The sequence below is a fragment of the Aedes albopictus genome, chromosome 3 (assembly GCF_035046485.1).
Source record: "Aedes albopictus strain Foshan chromosome 3, AalbF5, whole genome shotgun sequence".
NCBI classification, from domain to species: Eukaryota; Metazoa; Arthropoda; class Insecta; order Diptera; family Culicidae; genus Aedes; species Aedes albopictus.
Window position 1 is genome coordinate 75687402 of NC_085138.1, and position 10603 is coordinate 75698004.

Consider the following 10603-nt stretch of genomic DNA (forward strand, 5'->3'; position numbering starts at 1 on the left):
AGTGGGGACGTAGAGCCATAAAGAAGAAGAAGAAGATGATCCAGAATCTGTTCATAATGGGAATTTCCTGGACTTCTCTGGTCATAAAACATTTTCGTGCTAAAAAGCTCTGTTTCAAGGGGGCGTAGGACCAAGCATAATAATTCATGTAACTATGATGCTCTAGCCGTAATGGGACCATTGCGACGTATATCAAACACCAGGCGAGAAATTGTCCTTTCCAATTTAGTGCCAAATCCGCAATATTAACTGAATAATAGCTAATATTGCGGATTTGGCACAGAATTGGATTCGGAAATAACTTCATTGACTTACGCTGCATTTTCTCTGTGTGAAACATTACGTAGTGTGCTGAATCTGATGCTCTAAGTTGCTCTACTTTCGAATGAATGTTTAACGCATAGAAAAGGAAGCGGTTGTCAATAACGTTATTTCCAAACCAATTTAGTGCTAAATCCACAATATTGAGCCAAATGACTTGTTTTTGAATACGGTGAGATAAGTACAGTATTGAGCCGTGTATTCTACAAAATGCATTCATTTTGGCTTTTAAATGGTATTTGAATGTCTAATTTTGTTTTTTTGGAATTGGGTTTTTGAAAATTTATTATTTTTTAAGTTTTATTCAGAAGTGCATCTTTGAGCACCTACATATGTTTTTTCGAATTTTCAGAACCTAGTTTTAAATTTAATTTTATAGAAATTTGTTGATTTTAGTTTTTGTTAGCTGCCCAACAGCTTGGATGCTCCCCCAAGTAACAATCTTAATTCTATTTGGTTTTATTTGTTTTTATGATAGTTTTATCGGAACATTGCATATTCTAGTTGATCTTATCGGAGTCTCAGCTGAGCACAACTATTCTTCGTGAATATGTGGCTTTAAAAACACCTCCAAGAATACTTGAGGTTCAGTTCATAAAACCATAAACACAACAAGAACTGTTGAACTTGTTTTCAGTTTTATAAGGTTCTTGTAGTTATCTTTAATCATCCGTTCTTGATCAAGAGTAACTGTTCTCGCATAAGAACAGTTTGGTACATGAAAAATACAAGAAAAAACTCAAGCATCAAATTTTGATTCTCATCGTTCCATTATTGCTGCCAATCAAGAACACCTACCCGGAAACCCAACCGCAACGCGGTGCAGTGCCAAGTTCCTCCGGTTGCAGCATTCGAAATTAGGTGGGTATGGTCATCTAGGACGTCGTTTCCCGTGCAATCGGGGTTCCAATCATCGATCTTCAAAATCAACAACTACTTACCTGTTGGAAGTGCTAACCGGAGGAATGAGGCACTGCACCGCATCAAGGCCGGTTATCGAAAAAGGTCTGCCTGGTTGGCAACGGTACCGGGCTGATAAATAAATTCATCGGACGAGATTCACAAAATCCACCGCGGTGCGATAATTTATTGTTTGTTTACAATTTGGCGTACATGTTTTATGACGTTCTTGGCGGAGTTTGCATAAACCTATATCAAGAACGTTATAAACCTGAGTACTCTTGAGTAATACTTCTTACCCTTGCATAAGATGAAATAAATTTAAGGCGTTCTGGACGGAGGCCAACCAGGCTGCATTGAGAACGTTATAAATCCTAGTATTCTTGAGTTATGCTTTTATCTTATGGTGATGTTGATTAAAACCATCGATGATGGACCGACCACCGGCCTAGATTTCAATGGAAGCCATGTTGAGAAAACTCATGAGCAATGTTCGCATGACCAGGAATAATATTTTTAAATATTTTATTAGTGCGTTATAATGGAAGCGCGTTGCAATTTTTGGAAGTATCTTGCAACATATATACGATGAATTTCGCTTGGCATTTGGCATCCTTGTTACACCACGGAAATATTTCCAATTTTTGTAATAAATTAATCCCGATTACAATAATATGTCATTTTCATTGTGTTTTTAATTTCAATTTAATTCACCAAACTTTTCTGTCGACATAAAAGCTGCATCAGCAACAACACTGACAAATTTATTATCGTTTTATCGTGCACTTGAAGAATTCTACAAGGAGAGAGCAATTCGCCTTTGTGTGGTATTGAATAAGCAATGTTGTTCGACTAGCCTTCCAATGAACGCTGGTAGCACATGGTCTGCCAAATGCCCATCAAGCAATCTAGTAGGCGTGCAAAACGGTCGTCGCGTCACCACTCGGTGAATGTCAAAAGATAAACACAAGTTACATCCTGGGGGCACCCGCTTGTCCTCAATAATTCCAAGCTCCACATTTGGCGATCCTGCCAGGAGAATAGCGAATCTTCTGGGTGATGGCTAGTCGAACAACATTGCTTATTCAATACCACACAGCCTTGAGGACAACTTGGGAAGTACAACAAGTTTTAAGAGAAATTTAAAAACAACTCTCCAAGAGCATCTTAGGATGGGCCTCTTTAGTCTTATGGCGGGTTTATGGTTGAGTTGATGTCGTGTTGCAGAGCAGTTTGGTTTATGCATGGTTTTAAAGAACAGGTGTTGAAGAATACTTCAAAAGCATTATAAAATTAATTTTGTTACTTGGGCCGCTTATATTGATTTTAAAATTTGCTCCCGGGCACCATAGTTTATGAAATTTTACATTTTTGCCCAGTTAGGCGAGCCAATTTAAAAAAAAAAATCTTGCTTTCCTTTGCCTAATCGAAAGAGCACATTTGTCTGACTATAACCACAGAGAACAGACGTTTAAGCCCGAACAAAAATACGTCGAAATCGTGTGTAAAGGATTTAAGTGTACCTCAACGCCACCAACGGAGACTGCCCCACATATAAAGTCGATTTGACCCCACGATGGCAGTGTTCATCGTTAAAATACACTAGCCCACAAAGTGACACGAGCGCCAAACGGCCAAAAACGGCGAGCACTGGAAACAAAAACTAGAACAAAAATGACAACACAACAATGTAAGGGGCTGTCCATTAATTACGTAACGGTTTCTGGGGGGAGGGGGGGTTTGAAAAATCTTACGTGCCATACAAAAATATTTGGGTTCTCATACAAAAAATCTTACAAGGGGGGGTGGGGGTGTCGAAAAATCGTAAAATTTCCCTTACGTAATTAATGGACAACCCCTAAGTGATGGTACGCTAGCGCCATGCAACGGGAGCATAACCACATACTCTGATATGACCGTTACAAAGTTTTACACAAGGTAGAAAGCAAAGATAGACGTTTGTTCTCTGTGCTATACTGCCGTGTGCAGCATAATTGTCCCATGTTCTATGGGAATCCCTATTAACATGGGACAACTATGCTGCACACGGCAGTATAACACTATTTTATTGCGTTGATATTTTTGTTTAAAGTCAGATAAACAAAACAGTTGAAATTTCCATGGATAAAACTATGGATTAAACCACGTTGAAATGATAACCGAAAAATAAAAAAAATCTCAAACACACTTCCAATAATTTTTAAAATAGTTCCCGTACACCAAAAAAGATCAAATTTAGGATTTTGATTCGTTCGATTATGAGATAATCAGACTACCTCCACATTTTGTTTCCGAAGGACGATTTTCTACATCAAACAGTACTATCTCTGCCCCTGACAAGATATTTCAAATCATTTTTCACAGAAAATGGTAATAATGAATAGCCCAACTAACAATCACTCATTTAACAGGCACCATTATGACGAATTAATTCAGCATAATGTTGAATAACATTCGAATTATTTTCACGTACAACCTATGTTCGGGTTTTGTTCACACAAATTTGGAGAAGTTATAAAGCATCATGTTGTGCACCAACTTAATTTTTTGTTGTTCAAAGTGTTTTACAAATGTACAAGAAAGTTGTTATTAAGCTTTGGCAAAAATGACAGAAAATAAATAATATGCAAAAATGTTGAGCTCTCACGAGAGTAATTATTTGCTCTCATGTTGGGAACACCTATTATGAAATAAGAATTACATATAAAATTACCTAAATCCGGATTAGAACTTGAGACCTGTCGATTGCCAGCCGCATGCCTTCCCATCTGCGCCATTCTAGAGATGGTGAGTTGCAACACCCAAAGCAAAACATAAACTTCCCATGACTCAATAATGATCACTCCTGAAGTTGTGTTCAGCAGTGGTGAATTAGCGCAGCACGTGGTAATCAACTGAACAACGCCTTATACTTCAACAGCTGTTCAGCCCAAAACACGTGTTTTTCATTCTGATTTCGCTGTCAGTATTTTTATCGCACGCACAGTGGGACGAAATCAAAAAAAGTGGGACATGGGTATTTACTCAGAAACTATTGGATTTAGCGTTATGTGGTCTTCTACAACGTTTCTCCATTTTACAAGTACTTTATTTTGATGTAATAAAATTTCATTTAAGGGTGGTATACACTAAGATAAAAAAATTAACTTTGTTATTTTACGTCAAAATTGAAAAATGTCTAAGAAAACATTGTAGATAATGTATTTAGAAGAAACTTTGTCGAAGACCAAAAAAATCTATCTCGCAGTTTAACAAAGTTATAGGGCAAAAATGGTGTATATGTCCCTTAAAATCGATTTTTCGAAATATCTTTTTAGAATTAATTTTCACAGTTTTCCAATGTTCGGCAAAGTTGTAGATATTGCAATAATACACATTTTTTTCTGAAGACAGCAAATGGCTATCTTTTCGTTTAAAAGACTTACGAATGTTTTTCTTAATTTTTTATATCAACTTTAGGGGGATAGATCTTACAGAATAGCGGCTATTAGCAGCTAATTTCCACGTTATGTTTTGCATGAACATACACCCTTTCGATACATATGCAAATCACAACGGGATCGAGCGGGATTCACTACACTTTTTCAATTTATGTATCGTAAGATTTTAACACAAATACCCCACTTAACCAACAGTATGTTTAAAAGATTATTTCAAATTTTTTTTTTATTTTGCCTTTGATCTGCAAAGTTGTAGATACTCAAAAATACACGGTTTTACCAAATAGACCAGATTGCATAGCTCAATTATGTAGAAAACATCAAATCCTGAGAACTAATAGGAAAAAAGACAAAATAAAAAAAAGGTAATAGAAGATAATATTTTTTCCACTACCGTGGTTGGCACAAGAATGTGTAGAGCACAGAGAGCACGATGGGCGGGCCAGGTGGAGCGTGACCTAGCGAGCATTGGGCGCGACCGAGGATGAGAGCGGCAGCCACAAACCGAGTATTGTGGCGTACTGTTGTTGATTATGTCTTGTCTTAAATGTGATGTTGAACAAATCAAAATAAATGTGTTACATACACTTTTCTCCGTCAAATCAACCTTAAAATAAACAGAAACAACTCTGACCTTTTTGCTGAGCTAGCGGCTATATACTACACCTTAGAGTAGATTCGCACTCTTCCACCTGAGCACTACTTCATTTTTACCGACAGTCTAAGCTCTTTGGAGGCTGTTCGGTCAATGAAACCGATGAAGCACTCAGCGTACTTCCTGAAAGGAATACGCCAAGTCTTGAGTGCTTTGTCCGAACGCTCATACATCATCACCATAGCTTGGGTCCCTTCACATTGCTCAATTCCGGGCAATGAGAAAGCGAACTCTCTGGCTAAGGTGGGCGCTAGCGAAGGCGATATTTACGAGCGTCAAATCGCCTTCGATGAATTTTTTGCATTGGCCCGTCAGAAGACGTTGATCAGCTGGCAACACAAATGGAGAGATGGAGAGATGGGTAGATGGTTGCACTCCATCATTCCACAGGTGTCGATGAAGCCATGGTTCAAAGGGTTGGATTTAGGACGCCATTTCATTCGTGTGATGTGTCGGCTGATGTCCAACCACTATTTGTTGAACGCACATACCTTCCGTGTCGGGCTCTCAGAAAGCAATCTCTGTCTCTGTGGCGTGGCTTACCAGGATATCGAATATGTCGTGTGGGGATGCAATGAGTATCGTGAGGTCAGATCTGAGCTGCATGAAATTCTCCGGGTCCAAGGAAAACAACAGAAACCCGTTAGAGAAGTGTTGGCAGGACTTGATTTGGAATACATGAACTTGCTTTACCAGTTTTTGAAACGTGTTGATGTCAGAGTTTGATGTAGTACGTTCCTTGTTTTCGTTGTCCGCTTTTTGGTTTTGTTGTTCGCCCCTGTCTGTCGTCACCCCCCTTCCGTTTGTCCTCTTCTTGTCGTTGTCTACCGATAAAGTCCTTTCTTTTTGGTTCCATTACAGATATGGACAATTGTCCCATCAATGTTTTAGTATAAGTTAGCAAATAATTTAGTTTTAAACCCATAAATCCCTCCTTCCCAATATTATTTTATTTTTTTTTCAATCCTTAACCTCGAAACAGCTGCGAGTATTTCGGCTTCCCAAACTAACATAGTTTTAAGGCAGTAATAAATTGTAAAATGTAAAACCATTGTAAAAACAAAAGATTTCGGCTCAGTTATGCCCATGTGGCGCCCGAGCCTTCCAAATAAACGAATAAGTAAAATAAAAACTCTGACCTTTGAATATTAAATTTTTTGATATCACTTGCAAAAATTACACTCTGACTGACATCGATATATCTAAAACCAGAACACGTACAAAAAGGCCGCCTCCAGAAAAGTTGTTGCTTATTTGGGCTTAATAACTTTGGTGAAGACAGCATCTTTGTAAGGTTTTGGAGATATTGAGGTCAGTCATTGTGATGCAATATTATTGCAATATTTTTTGTAGGTCTATACTTATGGCGGGAAGTGTATTTATATGCATCTACAACTTTGCAGATCAAAGGCAAAATAAAAAAAAAATGTTTTGAAATCATCTTTCAAACATACTGTTTGTTAAGTGGGGTATTTGTGTTAAAATCTTACGATACATAAATTGAAAAAGTGTAGTGAATCCCGCTCGATCCCGTTGTGATTTGCATATGCATAACGTGGAAATTAGCTGCTAATAGCCGCTATTCTGTAAGATCTATCCCCCTAAAGTTGATATAAAAAATTAAGAAAAACATTCGTAAGTCTTTTAAACGAAAAGATAGCCATTTGCTGTCTTCAGAAAAAATGTGTATTTTTGCAATATCTACAACTTTGCCGAACATTGGAAAAATGTGAAAATTAATTCTAAAAAGATATTTCGAAAAATCGATTTTAAGGGACATATACACCTTTTTTGCCCTATAACTTTGTTAAACTGCGAGATAGATTTTTTTGGTCTTCGACAAAGTTTCTTCTAAATACATTATCTACAATGTTTTCTTAGACATTTTTCAATTTTGACGTAAAATAAAAAAGTTATTTTTTTTATCTTAGTGTATACCGCCCTTAAGTGAAATTTTATTACATCAAAATAAAGTACTTGTAAAATTGAGAAACATTGTAGAAGACCACATAACGCTAAATCCAATAGTTTCTGAGTAAACACCCATGTCCCACTTTTTTTGATTTCGTCCCACCGTGGCACGGTGAGAAAACTTGTATCGAATGCGGCCAAAAAGTGTTGGTCCTTATTGAAGATATTGTTTTCAGACGTACTAATTGTGAAATGAATATGTTTTTATTTTTATTATTAAATATCGAACTTTATAAATGTATGGCAATATGTGGTGCGGTATGGTCTTGGACATGGTGCATTCACAACATCTGTTCAGGTAATCTACTCATACTCAGTCGAAGATCCGTTAAACATTTTTTTTTATTTATGCTTTTGTCATGGAATCTTGATATTATGTTCAATAAATAGTGCATAAGGATGTTTAGGGATACTTGAAATGTTTCAATTGCTGAATGCTGTAGATGACTGTGGAAACAATATTCAGTAAACACGACAGTACTGAAATGACAAATGCATCGATCCAAGCGTTTCGTACAATCGAACTGCTGCGGAAGTTAAAAAATATATTAATCAAGGTACAAGATATCTTGTTACAGACTAATAATAAATAAATGCCTCATTTTTACGTTGATTACGTCTCTTGGCACTCTATGTTAAACTACATAATTCTATTCCGTTTTATTTTATGTGATTCGTTTAAAATTTTGGTTTCTTAATAACTTGGTTGTCTAAACAGTTTTAGCCATGATTTATCCCATAATCTGAACAAAGTTCCTAGTCAAACTATGACGGGCTGAAGGCGTTTATTTGACAAGTGAAAAGCACATTGTTCAGGAGCATATGCTTATCGATACATCAGCTTAATAAGATGCAGACAAATGTTTTGTTAAACTCTTTTGTTAAGGAGTCAATGCTTGTCGAATAAATTTCTTGTTAAACTGTTTAAAAAGTGTTTTAATTTATCATTGTTGATACCGATGAGGAAAGTCGAACATTGACTATTTTCTCAATTGAAAAATCATTTAAACAGTAATGTGTAGAACATAATTTTAGTTCAGCTATCATTACCATTATTAAGCAACAATTCAGCAAGCTTGCTTGTTTGTGACTTGCAATTGTTAGTTGGGAGTACAGGCAGATAAACTGTGATCTATGAAAACAAAAAAAAAAACATACATTTTTTTCCATTTTGTATACATTAAAAAAATAATTCAAAAACGGGTTCTACGGTCAATAAAAAAAAATTGTTTTAAAACCTTATATCTGTCAGGCATGTCTGGAGGTCTAAACAAAGATACAAAATTGACAAAAATTCAGGAATAGAAAAATAAATGCAAAAAAAATGCAACTTTGGTAATTTTTATAAAAACAATAAAAGGTATTTTTTTTCAATTGACGTGCTGAATACTCCACATCCCAAGTAACTTTTTTAAACTAGAAGAGGTTCTTAGAACCATCATAAAACCAAAATAAAAGAAAGTAAGTTTTATGTCGGTTCTAAAAACCTCTTCAAGATGACTAATTAATCAAAATGTTACTTGGGATGTTTTTTTAAAACGTCGAAGCGAATTTTGTTTTTCTTTTTTTTTTCTTTTTGGGACACCCTAATATGCACTTGTGCCCAGCCTTTCTTCCTTCAGAATGGAAAGCCAGCTGCTGCAATTTACCTACATCTGTTTCTCTACACCATCGTTAACTCAGCGGAAAAAACTCCACCACATCGCAAAGAAATCAATCCAAACCAACAGCGATTCGTAGAACGATGTCCACCAGCAGGCTTCTATAGGCTGCGTTTCTACGTATTTCTCTCACACTCGTATCAACGCGTATCAAAATTCACCCGAAACTTCATGCTCCATGCAATAAAAAAAATATGGTTCCTGCGAAGAAATTCACACCGAGTCAGATCCGCGGATGACTGATTTCTGACATTTTTGCTTGTCCCGTTGTGCAAGTAAGTACCACCTAGCCGCGAATTGCTGCAAGTCGAAGGTAGAGAGTCAAGCGAGTCCCGGATACCGTGTCGGTGCACCCGAAAAAACGAAAAAGAAAGAATCATCCGAGACAACTACGGTGCGGAGGGGTACCGAACCGAGAACGCGGACAGTTTTTAGCACGGTCTAACCGTCTGGCGAACTGCTCTCAGACTGATCGGTGTGGTGCATTGCTGGCTTCTGTCTGCTGCTGCTGCTAGTGATACATACCAGCAGCAAGCAGCCAAAGCAGCGGATGGTTCAAAGTTCTCTCTCAGCTGGTTTTCGCTGCTCCATTCTGAACCCCTTCTCCGCCCGCAACACGCGCGCGGTGCTGAGGAAGCATAGGCGTTAACAGGATGATAACCTAAGGGACCATTTGCAGAAGAAATAGTAGACTTAGTAGGCAGACTTTGTTGCCAAGCGTTTCCAGCTTTGAAGTTTTTGAAAGGGGTTGAATTCATCATTAGAGAGAAAAACCAACGTTTTGAGCCAGTAAAACACATAATGAAGTACAGTAGACGTTCGCTCGGTGCAAACGGTTTAACTGCAATGCTTTTTAAGTGCAAGTTCGCTATGTGCAACAATTTTGCAGTTATCGCACCGCTATCCGTCAAAATCAAATGTCAACAACGATGCGATGTTTTTCGCATGCACTTTTGTTGCAGTGCGATGTTTTCTGAATGCACATTGGTTGCATTCTGCAGCGACTGACAGTTCTTTGACGTCTGTCAGTTGTTGCAGTTATCGAATTTCATTCGGTAAGTGAAACGTAAACATGTTGCATTTATCTAACGTTCACTGGCACTGTAACTTTTAACGTCCGAACTTCAGATTACCAGAATTTATACCGATTTCTTTGGGCTGCCAAACGGTGAGTCGATAAGGAGAGCGTCCAACATAGCTCTGGTCCTCACAAGTTCCTACTTCATGCTTCCAAGGATCAAGCAATGACAAATACCGTCAACTAAGAGTTGTGTGCTTAGCTGGTAGTGCACCGTGGGTACTGTTGTCCTTCTGACTTCAGCTAGATTGAGGAGGTACGTCCCGAGCGTTCACCAAGGAGGTGCGGCTCAAACAGCGTCTTTTCTGGCATCTAGCGGCTGAGTATGAAACGCTCCTCCACCGGAAGCTATACCTAAGGTGGCAACTCCACCACGGTGGATAGGGGACCATAGGTCAACAACCTACTGTTCCTGAAACCTAAAAACCGTCCCAGAAACCGAAAATGAAATACCGATTTCTAGTACTTGAAATGTATAACATCTAGGAGCCTTAGTCATCCGGGTCTGTTGAAAACATCAGTTTTGCAGGTTTGTTTGGCTATGGCGATTTTTTAAGATCGTGGGCTCGCCATAGAG

General features: G+C 37.8%; 1 protein-coding gene across 1 annotated transcript in view; it reads right to left on the reverse strand.

The window, feature by feature from the left end:
* LOC109427075 (ATP-binding cassette subfamily G member 4) overlaps nucleotides 1-9422 on the reverse strand; it is a 157856-nt gene extending 148434 nt beyond the window's left edge. Inside the window, exon 1 of the mRNA XM_062859178.1 lies at nucleotides 8941-9422. The gene's annotated coding sequence lies outside the window, so the exon portion shown is untranslated. The remainder of the gene's footprint in view (nucleotides 1-8940) is intronic.
* Nucleotides 9423-10603: the final 1181 nt, after the last annotated feature.